The sequence below is a fragment of the Mesoplodon mirus genome (assembly GCF_964341445.2).
Source record: "Mesoplodon mirus genome assembly, chromosome: 8".
In the NCBI taxonomy this organism is placed as follows: domain Eukaryota; kingdom Metazoa; phylum Chordata; class Mammalia; order Artiodactyla; family Ziphiidae; genus Mesoplodon; species Mesoplodon mirus.
The window spans coordinates 12,443,858-12,460,767 of NC_138984.1; the positions used below are offsets into that span (position 1 = coordinate 12,443,858).

The 16,910-nt window shown below is 36.4% G+C and overlaps 1 long non-coding RNA gene across 5 annotated transcripts in view; it reads left to right on the forward strand.

Moving 5' to 3' along the window:
- Positions 1-5,133: 5,133 nt before the first annotated feature.
- Positions 5,134-16,910, forward strand: part of LOC309809530 — a 119,730-nt gene continuing 107,953 nt past the window's right edge. For all 5 annotated transcript variants that reach the window (XR_014294864.1, XR_014294865.1, XR_014294866.1 and 2 more), the window contains exon 1: positions 5,134-5,230. This is a non-coding gene — a long non-coding RNA (uncharacterized lncRNA). The remainder of the gene's footprint in view (positions 5,231-16,910) is intronic.

Below are 16,910 nucleotides of genomic sequence, written 5' to 3' on the forward strand. Positions count from 1 at the left end.
TGGAGAACGGTATGGAGGTTCCTTAAAAAACTACAAATAGAACTACCATATGACCCAGCAATCCCACTACTGGGCATATACCCTGAGAAAACCATAGTTCAAAAAGAGACATGTACCAAAATGTTCATAGCAGCCCTATTTACAATAGCCCAGAGATGGAAACAACCTAAGTGTCCATCATCGGATGAATGGGTAAAGAAGATGTGGCACATATATACAATGGAATATTACTCAGCCATAAAAAGAAATGAAATTGAGCTATTTGTAATGAGTTGCATGGACCTAGAGTCTGTCATACAGAGTAAGTAAGTCAGAAAGAGAAAGACAAATACTGTATGCTGACACATATGAAAAAATGTCATGAAGAACATAGGGGTAAGACAGGAATAAAGACACAGACCTACTAGAGAATGGACTTGAGGATATGGGGAGGGGGAAGGGTAAGCTGTGACAAAGTGAAAGAGCGGCATGGACATATATACACTACCAAACGTAAGGTAGATAGCTAGTGGGAAGCAGCCGCATAGCACAGGGAGATCAGCTCGGTGCTTTGTGACCGCCTGGAGGGGTGGGATAGGGAGGGTGGGAGGGAGACGCAAAAGGGAGGGGATATGGGAACATATGTATATGTATAACTGATTTAATTTGTTATAAAGCAAAAAAAAAAAAGTCACTTAAAAAAAAACAAACAAAAAATAGAAAAAGAGATCAAATTTGTGATTACCAGAGGCAGGGGTGGGGAGAGGGGGAATTGGATGAAGGTGGTCAAAAGGAACAAACTTGCAGTGATAAGATAAATAAGTACTATAAATTCAATGTATGACCTGAATAATATAATTAACACGGCTGTGTATGTATGAAAGTTGTTCAAAGAATAATCATGAGTTCTCCTCATAAGTAAAATATATATTTTTTCTTTTTCTTTTATTGTGTATCTATATGAGTTTCTGGATATTCACTAAACTTATTGCAGTAACCATTTCACAATGTATGTAAGTCAAATATTTATGCTGTACACCTTAAACTTATACAGACCTGTCTGTCAATTATATCTCAATAAGATTGGAAGAAAAAAAGAAATGTTATTGCAGTCATTCTGCAGGGATGAAATACTAAAATTGTGGAAAAATTATTTATATCAATGCAAAAAAGGTTGTCGATTGGATTTACTGATAACTCTGATATTTCGCCCGTTCTTTTGGGTTATGTTCCTTTGATATATCCATAGTTTACTTAGCTTCTCTTTTGGCGATGCTCTGATTGAAAATTGAACCAACATTTCTTTCCTTATTCATGTAAGTTCTTTCAGTTTTTAAGCATCTGTTCTTTGATCTAAAGCTGTTTTGGAGGCTTTTATTTCTTCTAGAATGTAAGCAAGAATCATGGAGAAGAATTTTCTGCAGTACTCTAGTCTTGTTTATAATAATAAGTTCTTTACAAGTTTCATAACTGATGTTTCCAAGGGTTCACAATTAAATATTAATACATTGGGGTTGAACTACAAAACACCAATTTCTGGAGGAAAGAGTCAAATAGTCAACAAACCAACAAATGGTGAGAGCTAGTAAATACTCTGAGATTCTAGCTATTTATCATTGGTGTTTGGTAATTGTGATTTATTGGGGAAAATTACAATTCTCTGAGTTCATCAGGCTTTCACTTCTGTATTGTGGCCCAGGCTTACTGCATTTGTTTGTAACATAAATCATGCCTGGATACCAAAGACTACAGACCTGCTAACCTTTAAGCTTTTGTTTGTTTGTTTGTTTGTTTTTTTGTATTCTTTGTGTTTCCTTATTAGGAAATCTTGATGCTATGTTCTAATGCATATTATTTTCTTAAAAGAAATGTTATCCAGAAATATTATTTGATATAAGGGTGACTAGAAGACAGGTGAGCTTCAAATTTATGGTATTTGACATCTCTTTAAAAAAAAAAAACTCTTCTTGGTGTCATTTTGGATCAGAATCACCTACTCAAAGACTGTTGTTTCTTGAAATACTGACAATAAGTAGTTCATTAGCTAGTATTGTGGATAGTTAAAAAATTAGCATACTAAATATTGCTTTAAGTTACAGGTTACTGTCTCCCTTCTTTGATGAAATCCCCTCAGAATGCTTTGCTCTTAAATCTTTACTTGCTATGTTCCTTCCTATCATTCAAAGTTCACATCAAATGTCATTTCCTCAAGTAGGGAATGATGTCTAAAGCTCTAATGCTTTCTAAAGTGGTCCCCTGCCATTATTCTCGATCACATTACCTTATTTTATGTCAATATCTGAAATCATCTTACCTGTTTCCTTTTTTATTGTCTGTATCCTCTCAGTAGGAGGAAACCTTTGTGAGGGCCGAGATCTTGCCCTTCTTATTTTCAGCTATATCCTCAGAGCTATATCCTCAGTTTGGGACTCAGGATGTAATAGACACTCAATAAATACTTAAAAAAATTCAATAAACAAATTAAATTGGAGTTACCAAGAGCTTTTTTCCTCTGCAGTTTACTATGTGTATAATCTTGAGCACGTTCTTTGATCCCATTCATCTTATTTCTTTCTTTGTAGAATATTGAGTTGAGGAACATGACTTAAAAGGTTGCTTTAAGGTTGAAAAGCGTGACTGATTTAACTTTGAAAATTCCATTTAATTAGTGTAGTTTAATGTCAAGAAAGCGCTTTGCATTGGGTTACTCTACTAGCAGACATCTGTAATATTTCAGCCAAATTATTGTTTTCCTTGGATTTTGAGAGGAAATTTTCCTACCTTATATTTTTTCCTCTCTTGGATACTTCCTTTCTGCTATAACGTTGACTTGACATCATGGTATGGAAGAAAAGAGACCACTGTTTAAAAGGACACCTATCATCTCTGGCTGTGCTCTGTCAGGACTTGATCAAATTTGGCTTAGTGTTACGGAAGTTAAGCTCAAGAGATGTTACTGAATCTCCAGTTCACTCTGAGTGATCAGGGGTCTTTGAAAGGACTCAATATCTACTCTTCATTTTATCCACAGTTCAAATTCAAAGCCCAGATTTCAAGTGACTAAGACAAACAGATGACAACTGGCTTTTTTTGCTTCCTATATTTGATCACACTATGTATTCTTATGATATATTTTAATAACCCTATTTAAAATAGGATAAGAAATCTGATCCTTCTTATTCTCTTCTCATGTTAATTTTCTCCTTAGTACTTACCAACTTATCACCATCTAATATCACACACACACACACACCCCTTATTTATTTATCTTCATTTTGTTTTTCTTCAGTAGATTGGAAGCTCCATATGAGAAAATTTTTCTGTTTTTGGCTGTTTTGCTCCCTGTGTGTCTATGGTGTGTCACGTACTAGAAATATAATAAGTATTTGTTGAATGAATATTTACATATATAATTTCTAGATACTTTTTTTTTCATTAAATCTATTATCAGAAAAGCAGGACCAATATTTGCCTATGATTTCTCATTAAAAAAAAAACCAGTCACTATTTTGGAACTTAATTTTGTCATTGATTAGTGTTCACTGTATGTATTAAACTCTATAATTTTTCCTTTGGAATGGGAATTGAGAAAAAGTCCATAAGAAGATATTCAAATTAGCTTGCATGCAAAAAGTCAACCTTACGAGATTCTGATGAATAGAAAAGAGAGCATTTAAGAAAAAAAAAGGCTTCCATGGGTATATAGTTTAATGATCTCACACAAAATGCTTCCTATTTTTTAAATCTTCATTAAAGAAGAAGAGAGAAATTTTGTTTATTCTTTTGATCACCATACTTCTTTGTTTCTGGACTATGAAGTAGGAGGAAAAGGTTTGTTTTTTACATGAGTTAAAATTTCCATAAATTTCATTTTTTTCAGGATAATTTGAGCTTTTTGAGTGTTAAGCACCCCATTCCTTTCTCACACTTAACTAGATTAATCTCAGGAGGGAAAACATGTTGAACAGCATTTTCTTCTTTCCAGCAAATCAAATTAAGTGTTGTTCAACATGTCAAGCAGGATGGGGGAGCTCTATGAAGTGTTTTTTTCCCAGAAGAGCAGGCATCCACTATTCATAAGACTCTAGCAAGCAGAACAACAAAGAGAACTAAATAGCAAATTGCCAGGAGTTAATAAAAATCTGAATGAAGGAAAAGGATCACTGATCCAAAGCATGCTATTGACACGAACAAGAAAGAAAAATGAATACATGGACTTAGAAAAGTGAATTTTAGGTTAGTTAAACTGAACCCACCTGTTGTCTCCAATTATTTTATTTTTCAAAAAGTGAACCCAAAGTGTTACAAATCCCAGATTATAGAAAGATCTTTTTTTGGAGCTAAATGAACCAAAAGCATAATTTCCCCTTCTGAAACACATCCCAACCATTCAATTTCTCACTATTCATTCATACGTTCCAGGGGCCTATTGTCTACAAGACAGACCAACCTGGAAATAATTACAGTGGTATGACAAATGTCCTAATAAAAATGTGGACAATGTACAGAGAAGGATTTGGTTAATGCTGCCTGCAGAATTTAGACAAAGCTTTTGTCAGAGAGTGACATTTAAACCACGTTTTAAAGAATAAGGAGGATTTTTCCAGCAGGACAACGTGGAAGGAACATATTGACCAAAAGGAGATGGCTTTTTCAAAGCAATCAGTATGAAAAAGAGCAAATAAAAAATGTGTAAGTCCTCGCTTGTTTCACAAAAGGCTTTTAGTTCATTTTCCTGAAGGCTAATATTACTTTTTTTTTTTAACAATTATATACCTGCTTTTCATGTCTAGCCCAACAAAGTCTCCAATAACCAAATTTAGATGACTAAAACGAGAGTGTCAGGGAGACATATTTTTAATGGGAATCATTTGTTTAAATCACTATGGTGAAGAAATGTGTTCACTGGTCAGTTAAATAGCCTAAATGCTCTGCAAGCTCTTCCAGGATAGCTATTCATAATGATTGGTCCTCTTGTGAGTAAAATGCTGCCGTTTCCCCATTGCTGGTGATGGAATGCCTTGATTAATATCTCTCACTTTTCTTCGTTCTCCCTCCTGGGTGTTTTGGCCATGACTTCATGGGAATTCAACCGTTGCTTGGTAGAAATATTTGTAGAGTTGTTAGGACAGCTCATGCACTCCTTGAAACAGATGTTTGTTTCCTCCCATTACTCCTTCAGCCCTCTTGCCTCCTTTCTTAGCTGCCTCGCCTGTTTCCCATCACCTTCTTCCTGTCCCCTCAAAAGGAGGTAAGACTTGTCCAAGCTATAATCTCTCTACTCATTTTTCTTAATCCTTATCATTTACTCAATACTATAGATGTTATAAAATTAAATAAATATCCCAAATCTGATTATTCTTGCTTATACTTTAAGTAAATGTATAATTATTTGAGTTTTAAGGTTGTAATAGAAGTATTTTTGGAAATATTAATAATGCTTTCTATTTTATGACAAAATATTTTCTATTATGTTATGATAATATTAAATTTGATTTAATTAATCTTTATAAACTGGTATAGCATCATGAAAAATTATTATAATATTTAATAAAGTAGAATATTAGTCTTTACATATAGCTCTTAAGTGTATACGTACACATGGGTGATGAAAAGAATAAAAATCTTATTGCACAGAATCTTTTATTTTTCTGTTTATGATACTTGTCACATCTAAATATAAATTATGATAATTATTACTTATGTCAATAAGCATTAAGCTCCATAAATGAAGCATTCATCTTTTCACTTTTCTTACACATGCCTAAAATATATGAAACAAAGTACAGCCAACATATTAATCACCCATTTAGCCAAGAAAGGAAAAATAAAACTTTCTCAAAATATAAACAAAGATTTAAAAAAAGTATTTATGTTTTTAAAACTAATAGATATATTGATAATATTTAAGATGGGGGGTCTAAGTGATCACATTTTGTATCTATATTTAAACATGATTTAATGAGAGTCATTGGTTTGGAAAGCATAGTTACATTAAGGGGCATTGTTTAGTTGGAAAAAAATTGAATTATGCTGTAAACACGACTTTTGTGGGATGCAATTTGATCTCAAGTGTTGTCATTTCCACAGAATTATTAATTTTTGATATCACATGATGATAGTTAACACTTACTTTGTATAGTGTAAGTGTTTTATATTTATCTACTTATTTGATAATCAGAACTGCCCTATGGAGAAGGTACTGCGGACCATCCCTGTTTAGTAGATAAGGATACTGAGGCACTCAGTGGATAAGGTCCAGGCCACATAGCTAGTGAGGAACTTCTGGCTTCAGCTCTCTGCAGTTTGTGCTAGTAACCACTGAACTCTATTTTTTTTAAATAATTAGGTGTCCTGTTGGACTACTCCTTCTACTAAATTAGCTGTGTATTAAATGTTTGAGGAATGTTTAATGAGTGACTGAAAATTATATGTATAAAATCATGATCAATCAAAAGTGAAGAAGGTAGGCATGGGGAGTAACACATAAAACACTTGATAGATATGTCACTTTCTGTAAATGTGATTTCTCTGGTCTTGGCTTCTTCAACTATAACATAGGAATAATTATATACTTTTTGCCAGGTGATTTTTAAGATTCCATAGGCTAACTTAAGGTTAAGTATTTGTAATCTGCAAAGAAACATTTGTGAATCAAAAATGATCACAAAACACAAGGCATTTGCATCCTCCTTCTGCTACACTTAAAATATGTTTGTCTTTGTTGTTAGCAGAAGTCAGTGAAAACCCTAATGTTCAAGTTAAGATGAAATGATTTTAAAAACTTGGAGATCCTCAGGAGTTGCTGAGTAATGACTGAATTTATATTTTCTAAAATCAATTAGACTATAATAAATATTTTGGCTTTTAGTCTCAAATAATTGATTTGACCCATTTTTATTTATGAAACATTTTATTGTTATGTACTTGATAACTACAGAAATTTTGAAAAGTCTACCACTAACAGTTTAACCAGAAGGTGAATTGTTGTGGTGACTATTCAAAGAATCTCATTTAAACACTTATTTAATGACCAGTATCTGTCTGACCCTTTTTATTGAGTATTGTGACATAAAGATAAGTAGAATGAGTTAACTCCCTCAAGAGTTAAGCATGATTGCAGAAAACCATTTAAGCTTTTTATAACATGCAATGGGGTAAGTGTGATGATAGGTGAGTGCTTTCAGAGGAAAGAGGAGAGTCTTCAAAACAGTCTTCCCAGAGATTTAGAGAAGAATAAGGCTTAGCATGGGAAGGGTGGTATGGAAAACTGACCTGTTGAAGGACTCAGCATATACAACAAAATGGACACAAGAACTCTCATGTTGGTTCAAGGGACTGAAGTATTTAGTTTGCCTGGAATGAGGGATTCATCTGAAGGAGTAAGAAGAGACAAAAGTAGAGGTAGAGGCAGGTCTGGATCATTTAGAGCCTTGGGCACTTATCTAGACTGTTAGAACTTGATCTTGAAAACTGTGGGAAGCCACTGAAGGACTTATAACTGTTACATTACCCAGATGTTCAATTTGGGAATATCACTCTGATGGTACAGTAAAGGAAAGCCAGCCATCCTGGAGGTAGGAGTGGAGAGAAGCCTTTTGCACTAATCCAGGTGAATTGTGATGAGGACTGGAGAGGAGGATGGATAGAAGAGATGTGAAAGATGAAATCTTTTTGATTTGGTGACTGATTGATTAAAGGTGGGGGCGGATTGAAAGGGTATAGTCTTGAATGGTTCCTTTGATTCTAGTCTGGCTACTGGGTATGGACGATAGGATCATTAAGATAGAGGACACAAAACGTGAGAAGTGGGCATATTCAGGAAGATTGGGTTGTTTGTGTCTAGAAGTCAAGGTTGTAGCTTGGGATTTAGATATATGTTTGAGAGCATATTTGATTGACCTTCAACTAGACAAGGAGAAGAGGTCCCCTGAAACAATAAATGTGTCTCTCTTAACCTCCTTTTGTCTCAAGTGGACATTCCCCTTGAGTCACACTTCTGATCTTTCCAGGGCATTTAATATCAGCTGTATTTTCCCTTGAGGATAGAACCAAATTCCCAAGGCAACAATTTTCTAATTCTAAAAGACTGATCTAATCTTTGTGGAGATATGCTTCACTGGCCAACTATAGACAGGGTTTCAGGTAAGAGGACTTTAGTTGTTCATCTTAATTGGTACCATAAATGGAATCAGAAGCAGTTTAGATATAACATAATTAATGGGGTGGGTATAAGGCAGAAGCAGAGTCCTGTGTTGCCTGTTCTTAGAGACAAGCAGAGGAGACACCAGAATTTGGATAGACCAATGTGGTGGCCATGGAGTTGCATTTCTCATCTATTCCATCAAGAAAATTGCTGTGAGGAACAGAGGAATACTGCTGTGAGGAATACCTAACAATCTCCAGTTACCACAACTTTGGGCTCCATTGGGGAATTCACACCGTGGCCAATGACTAAGCATGGCAGTAGTGCTAGATATAGCAGTCCTGCCATAAATGGGAGTCCATTCATGGACATTCTTTGCTCACAAGCTTCCTATTAACCTGACCAAGACATTTTCAAAACTTCACTATAGTCTGAGACCTTTTTTATCCAATTCTCTTCCCACTCTTCTTGCACAAATGTCTGACCTGCACTGTGGTTGGAAAGCTTTTCCTGTCTATTCCTGCTTCCTTTATCTTAATTCTTCATAGGCCTTTCTCGTAATAAAGCTCTTACACATGTAATCCCATCTTGGCATCTATTTCTCAGCGCACCTGAACCGGTTATGGGTTAAAATGACAAGAGTTTCTATGTGACATATAAGCATATACTACTTATCATGTCTCAGATGATATTCCTATCCTCACCTTTGGTCTAAAGATGATCTATTACTGGTCATCCCTGGATAAGAGGCCTTCTGTTTAGCCTGGCCAAAATAGCACATTTATATACATTCTTGAAAGTCACAGAAAGATAAAGATATACATAAAAATAGTTTTGAGATTATCTTAAGCAAACGGTCACACAAATTCTTGAAGCTGGCAACTGTCTAAGTTTCTGTAGGATAGATAATTGAACGATGGGAGTGAAAGTTGACAGCTGATCCCTGTGGAACATGAACATAAATGCAAGGGGAGAAAGAGGAATACACAAGGGCAACCAAGAGCGAATAAGTAAAATGATAGTAGTAAATGGGAGAGGTGACATGCAGGCCACTGGATAAGAAAGGGTTCAGAAGTAAGGAGCAGTCAGCAGTGCCAACTACAAAAGAGGAAGCAAAGAAGAGAAAGACAGAGTCTTTTCACCGATCTGATACTATGGGTGTTATTAATGACCTTAGCATGAGCAGTTTTACTGGAGTGGGGAGGACAAAAGCAAATAGCAGTATGTTAATGAATAAGAGCTATAGTAGTGGATAGTATTAATATAGATTTTTATTTTAGAAACATTTATTATTTCATAAAGGAAAGAAGAGAGGGAAGAAATAGAAGGAAATGTGAACTTGGGGCCAATTTTGTTTTTAAACATAGGAGAAATTTTCTGTTGGATGAGTGGTTTTGGACCCATCATTTAACTATCCCATGCTTAAGTTTCTTCATCTGCAAAATAAGGAGAGTAATTATGCTTTCTTGGTGTTCTTGTGAGGGATAAAGGGGCTGATATACATACATTACTGGAAGAGTGCCTGTATTGCACATCCTAAAGCCAATGAAATGTTTGCTTGTATGTAAAATGGCTTGTATGTAAAAGTAAATGAAAAATATCTATGGAGAGGGAAGGTTGAAGTTTTAGTTTTTCCTTCAGAGACAAAAGGAAATGAGGAATAAAGTTTCAAATTAATAAGTAGAATTTTTCTTTTTATCCTGATAGTTCCCATGTTCTCATGGAGGAATGAAGGTCTCTGTATGAACAATAGATCTTCTTAATCTTTCCTGGCTAGCTAGTGTCAAAGCTTCCATGAATAAGCTAGCAGGTAATGGGTTGGAAGTTTTGAGGAAACAAGTGAAGTCTAGAGCAACTGCTGAGAAGCAAAGGAAAGATGAATGGGCTAAGGATAGATAGAAGGGCTGCTGGGATTATTAATATACATGCTTAGAAATTATTAATTAATATGGGTTTTCATCATCAAGATCCCTGAGTGATATTCTTTAGCAGAGTTCAGTCATCTGGGATAAAGAACAGGCAAGTTAGGCAATTGGATTTATCCAGACCTATACTATTCCAGGGCAAATGAGGTGGAGAAAGCAAGAAAGCAAGAAAACAGAAGTCTGAGGAAAGGACAAGGAAATATTTATGTGATAGGCCTAAGAAAATGGGTTAGAAAGGTATGGAAAGTACAGGCAATTAGGAAGCATTGATGGGTACAACAGCCAGACAGTCTCTATGAGGGTAAGAAATAGAGAGGTTTGGAAAGATGAGTTTGTTAAATGATGTTTGTAGTGGGAGAGTGGAATATTGGAATTTAATGAACAATATGTGGAACTTTACAAAATATCAGCCATGTTTATAGGAACTGATGGTGTGAAGATAAGAAAATTACTGACATGGAGGAGATCAAGTAGCAGTTGTCTAACATAGTAAAACTATCAAAATGAACATGGATGTCAGCTAGGATGATGGCAAGACTATGGGTCTATCCTCATGGAAGTCCATTACCTACTGATAAAAAATCATTAGTGAATGTGGAGAAGGAATTAGAATGCAAGTAGATGACAGTGATGAGGAGAGAGACAAGGGTCCCAACGAGATATAGTTACTCTAAGGAGTAGGCTTAATAATACTGTATAGTAACAATGGGCAAGAAGCAATTACTGAATAATTTCCACACACTTCCTAGTTTCTACCCCCATTCTCTAATCTTAGCCTTGTAAGAACTTGGAGTGGGAGAATGTGCAGGCTCTATCTGAGTGGACTGAAACCAAGATGGGAAAAATCTTAAGGAGAAAAATTTTATCTTAAGGAAAAATAGAGTGAAATGTGAACTTAGGAACAATTTTAGGTGCAGGAAATCTTTTGTGAACAAATTGATGGTGATGATAGAAATAACATTTATTGGAACATGCCTTCCCGAGGATATAACTTTAAATGGATTGGCAGGGAGGGCCTCAAAAGGATGATGAATTGGAAGAAATGGGGTCTGAGTAAGAGTTTGGGAAGGAGTGGAACACAAAAGGATTTGCATTTTGGATAGAGGCCAAAAATATCAGGGAGATAATGGCATTGAGAGATAATGGCATTGAATGGTCTGAAGATTTGGAATGGAACTCTGATGTAAAATTATTTTTGTGCCAACAGAACACCGGGCCTTAGAAAAGACCTTATTCTATATGTGGTCTGGTTAGCAATTTGCAGCCATTGCTCATTATTACATATAGAACCTTGATAAAATGAAGTGTTTCAACTTGGCAAAGCTCAGAGTTGGGTATAAACAGCAATGTAATTAGAACCAAATCAAGATGTTGTCACCAATCCTTTATGACCCATTGGATCTAATGGGCTTAAATATTTGCCAAATAGCTATTAGTACTCATCCATATTCATGTTCTCTTCATCCTGGTCTCACAACTAGATTATATTTTTCAGTCTTCCCTGTGGCTAGATCCATATCAAACTCATATAAATGAGTTCTACTCAATGGGATTGATGGAGATGGTATAGATCACTTATAGGTCTACCTGACAAAATCCTCCAAAACCCTCTTTCCCTAATGTCTACTGAATGGGGAGGCTTCTGAGGACTTGGGGAATCACAAGATGGGAGGAACTTGGAGTAGAGGCTCCTTCCTCCACTGCTCCCAAATGATTAGCACTGCAATGGGACATAAAAGTAAATCTATATTGTGTTAAACTAGTGAGAATTGGAGATTATTTATCATAGGAATGGCCTTGCCTATCTGATGCAGTATCTGTGGAAGATATCTTTATTGTATTGAGCTTGTGACAAATGCCACAGAGTTTTGGAGCAAAGACATACTTTCTCAGCAAGTAAATTTCTTTTTATTTTAAAGAGGAGACCCTAGCTTGTTACTGGGGCATCATAGAGACTAAACACAGGGTTACAGTGCTGTCCAAGCTCTCTCTGTCATCAATTCACTGTCATCTGATTGACTGAGCCAAGGAGTCAAGTGTCCCCCTGGGCACTTCTTCATCAAAAGGAAGCATGTCCTGATGGCACAGGTGACTAACATCCTTATAATACCTGCTTCTTCTGCAAAATACTATTATGGTCTCAGGAGCAATTTCCTATGACAAAATGAGAAAAAGAGCCTAGTTAAAGATAACTATACATGATATACTGGCACGAGCATTACAACCTGCTGCCTGGGTGGCTCTGAGGGACAGTGTGGGAAGAGAAATCTTCCCAGGGGGTAGAATTTCACACAATACTTACTAAATTTTGAGTTCATAGATAAACCAGCTCCTCTTATAATACATTCTCCACATTATAAATAGTCTTTAAATACTAATTAGAAAATAACAGTTGCATGCTCAAAATCCTTCTGTAGCTTACTATTACTCTTTGCATTATTTTATACTCTTATTATTCCTATTATTTTATTTTATACTCTTAGCTTTGGTCTACCAGGCCCAAAGTAGTGTGTTCCTTGCTTTACACTAGAACTCCGGCTTTGATTACCCTTTCGTTTACTGCTCTAGACACTGGCCTTATTTTAAGTCCCAAGCATCAAACTCTTGGCCTTGTAGGGAACTTCACCTGTGCTAACTCATAACATGGCTGGCTCTTTCTCATCTTTCAGATTTTAGCTCACATTTGATCTCCTCTGATAGGCCTTCACTAATCTTCAGCATAAATTGAGCTTCTTCTGTTACTCTACCCTGTTATTTTCCTTCATAGAAGGTACCAATACATATATAATTGTTTATGTATTATTTTACGGAAAAGTTTTCTTTATTGTGTTGTAAATTCTGTAAAAGTGAAGACCATGTCTGTTTTGTTCACCATCAGATACAGAACACTTAGTACAATGCCTGGCTTGTAGTTGGTGGTTGAAAACCTTTTGTTGAACAAAGAATGAATAAACAGCTGTCCCTCTAGGAAAATTTTTAAAGAGAATGTGGGTCCCTAGGCCAAATGCAAGTGTTCGGGTACCAGGAGACTAATTTGATTTATAAGCCATGGTAAAGAAAAATAATAGAAAGCTGGTAAGGCAAAGTCAGCAAACCTGTGAGGAACAGGAAGAGGCAGAACAGATATAAATATGAAGGATGGTGGAATAAGGAAGGTCTTGTTGGTTATCAGGGTCCAGCCAAAAGAGGAACACAGACTTGCCCAGGATCTCCTGTAGCACTTTTAAGAGAGCCCTTATTCTACTCTGATTGGAGCTTACATTTCTTTATTTTCTTTCTCTTTTCTCATTCTTTTCTTTACTTTTTCCACACACACACACACACACACACACACATAAACAGAACAAAACAAAAACCAACCAAATTAAAAAAGCAAAAACAAAACTAATCTTCTAGGATCTGGGGCTAAAATATTAAGAAAAATAAAGTTTATTTATAGAGAGTGAAATTTTCAGGAGCCTCCAAATTCATTCATTAAAAAAAATTATGTACATTTCTGCTCATTAACAAAATAAAGATTAGTGTCTCTTACGAAGCTTTTTTTTTTTTTTTTTGCGGTACACGGGCCTCTCACTGTTGTGGCCTCTCCCATTGCGGAGCACAGGCTCCGGACGCACAGGCTCAGCGGCCATGGCTCACGGGCCCAGCCGCTCCGCAGCATGTGGGATCTTCCCAGACCGGGGCACGAACCCGTGTCCCCTGCATCGGCAGGCGGACTCTCAACCACTGCGCCACCAGGGAAGCCCTCTTACGAAACATTTAAATTTTACTGCCAAATTATTGTAATGATGTTTTTCTAGGCCTAGACATTCTGGAAAATACAGCTTCTAATAAAAAATTCTAAAAAGCATCCAGAGAGAAAAATTCCAGATTTCCAAATGAAGTGCATCCCTGAAGCTGATTAAACATTCGTATAAAATGAACACACACCCATATATAAAAAGTAGATAATCAAAGGTCATTTTTTTTTTTAATCATAGGTCTTCTTAGAAGCCCATATGATTTAAATTTATTTATTTATTTATTTATGGCTGTGTTGGGTCTTCGTTTCTGTGCAAGGGCTTTCTCTAGTTGTGGCAAGCAGGGGCCACTCTTAATCACGGTGCGCAGGCCTCTCACTATCGCGGCCTCTCTTGTTGTGGAGCACAGGCTCCAGACGCGCAGGCTCAGTCACTGTGGCTCATGGGCCCAGTTGCTCTGCGGCATGTGGGATCTTCCCAGACCAGGGCTCAAACCCATGTCCACTGCATTGACAGGCAGATTCTCAACCACTGCACCACCAGGGAAGCCCAAAGGTCATGTTTTTGAAGGTAGAAGATTAAGGAAACAGATATCCTGAGAGCGACTGGCTGTTACTGCTAACTTCAAAATACTCTTGGTTTCAGTTATTTATTTCAAGATGTCATAAAATCCTGTAGTCATTCCAGTCATTAGGCATTTCATGCCTAAAGGTTTCCCCATAGAAATAACCTATTTTTCAGGACAGTGTTACAAAAGGAATGAAGTGAAGGTCTGTTAAACATCTGCAGAAGAACTGTGAGATGAAAGACTTGGTTGCTTTGTGATATGTTTATTCCTTTCTCCTGCTAGCTTGCTGGAGTTCCTTCTGACCAAGCATTTTCTTCACTGAAAAAAAAATGAGCCCTCTGAAATATATCTAACCTCAGGAAAGACACAGTCTTTGATTGAGGTTGATTAAACAGTCAAATATGACCCCCAGAAAAATACCTATCATTTAGACCAGTGGTGGGTACATTGAATGGTGTAATTAATTGCAAGCAACTGAAATAAACTAATTTAAGTAGTAAAGAAATTTATTAGGGAGTAGGTGGCTGGTCATAGAGTCTCCAAGAGAAACACAGGACTGGCCTGGGGGAAGGCAGCCAGGGACAATATCTCAAAATGTGCCCCAGAACTACACATAAACTATCACCACAGGGTACAGCCAAAGTGGCCAGTACCATCAATGCCATGGCTGAGCGCTCGTGTCTCTGTGAACTGGAGGCAGTTGCTAATTCTGCTGCCTCCCCTACCTTATTACAATGGATTGTATGTGCACTCTATTTGCTTGCATCCCCATTTCAAAATTCAAAGTTCAGGGAAGGCACATGTGATTGCAGGAGCCTAGGTCTTGCCCTAGCTTCAGGGGAGGCTGGCATTCTCCAGTTATATGCTGGGAGGTAGTCTTTTCCATAAGATAGGCATAGGACTTGTACATAAAAGGATGATTGGTTCACAGATGACCTGAAGGAATAAAAAACATCTGCTATAGTCAATATTTTTTTGACTTCGTGTAGATTGTGTTATAAAAGAATGTCTAATTTCTTAAGTAGCTAGTAAAATCAAAATGTGTTTGGAGTAAGAAGGTCTGGGTTCAAATCAAGATGTGAACATTTAAGCTCATCAAGCCTTAGTACTCTCCTGTGTGTGTGTGTGTGTGTGTGTGTGTGTGTCTGTGTGCATACATATACTTAGATGGAATAATATTTTGTCTTTTTTTTTCTGCCTCACATTATTATTGGGAGAGTCCAATAAGATCTGTGTGAAAAGAATTTGAAAATACGAAGGGATTTAAAATCACATAAAACCAGATTCAAATCTAGGCTCTACCTCTTATTAGATGTCTGACCTTAGGCATGTTATTTAAATTATCCAAACTTCAGTTTCCTAATATGTTAAATGGGGATAAAAGTTGCTACTTTTCAGAGTTCTTAAGAAGTTTAAATGGGATAATGTAATTAGAACTCAGAACACACATGACACATAAAAAGCACTCAGCAAAGGATCGTATTTACGTACACAGGTACACACACAGACACAAATACAAAAAGGTATGTCCTTTACCCAACTAAATCTATTATCTAGTTGACATGGAAAATATATATTGTTTATATACTTTTGAATATTTTCTTGTTGCTGCAAATTAATATGTCAGTAAACATTTAACATGCTTTAACTTAACTTGTATATATCTATCTCATGCTAATTAAGTAACTTCATTTTATACAGAGTGCTCATTAAAAAATCCCTAAATTCTCTTTCAGTCTCTCCTCCCATCTCTCACCTAAATATACTCTGTGTTCTCCATGTATGGCAAACATTGTATGGTAACCTCATGTGTTTACCTGTTCACTTAAATATTTATGTATTATACCAGGTACCACGCTAGTCAATGAATACTGAGTGGTGAGTTAAAAGGCCATCATATAAGGAAGGAGACAAGAAATAAACAAGCAAACAGGCACTGTAAACATAAACCAGATCATGCCACCCTGCTGAAAAGCTGCCAATGGCTTCCCATGTAATTGAACATAAAAGCTAAAGACCTTCTGAAGACCCATGAGTCCCTACAAAGTCCACTCCTGACCTCTTTACTCACAGAACTAATTTTTACTAGTCTCCCCAACTTGTATTTTGTCCCAGCCATGCAGGCATCCTTGGGTTCTTTGAACACAAAAGCTGTGCCCCACTTTAGTGCTTTTATACTGGCTGTTCCTTCTGTCTAGAGTATATGCTTCCCTAGTTCTTATAGCTAATCCTTCAAGTCCTGCTTAAATATCACCTTCCTAAGCTTACCTGAACTGCCCTACTTAAATGCAACTCTCCCATTTCTCTACCTTGCTACTCCTGACCCTCTTTAACTTGCTTTGTTTTTTTCCATTGCACTTATAAACTTCTATAATACTGTATAATTTACTTATTTATTATCTGTTTCCCCTTACTGTTGGTGTTGCATGTGGGCAGGGAACTTTGCTTGGCTTCACTGTTATATCCCATGTGATTATCACATGCCCTGGAACACAGTAGACATTTAATAAAAACCTTTTGAATAAGAGAACAAAGAAAAGAAGTAACTTTAG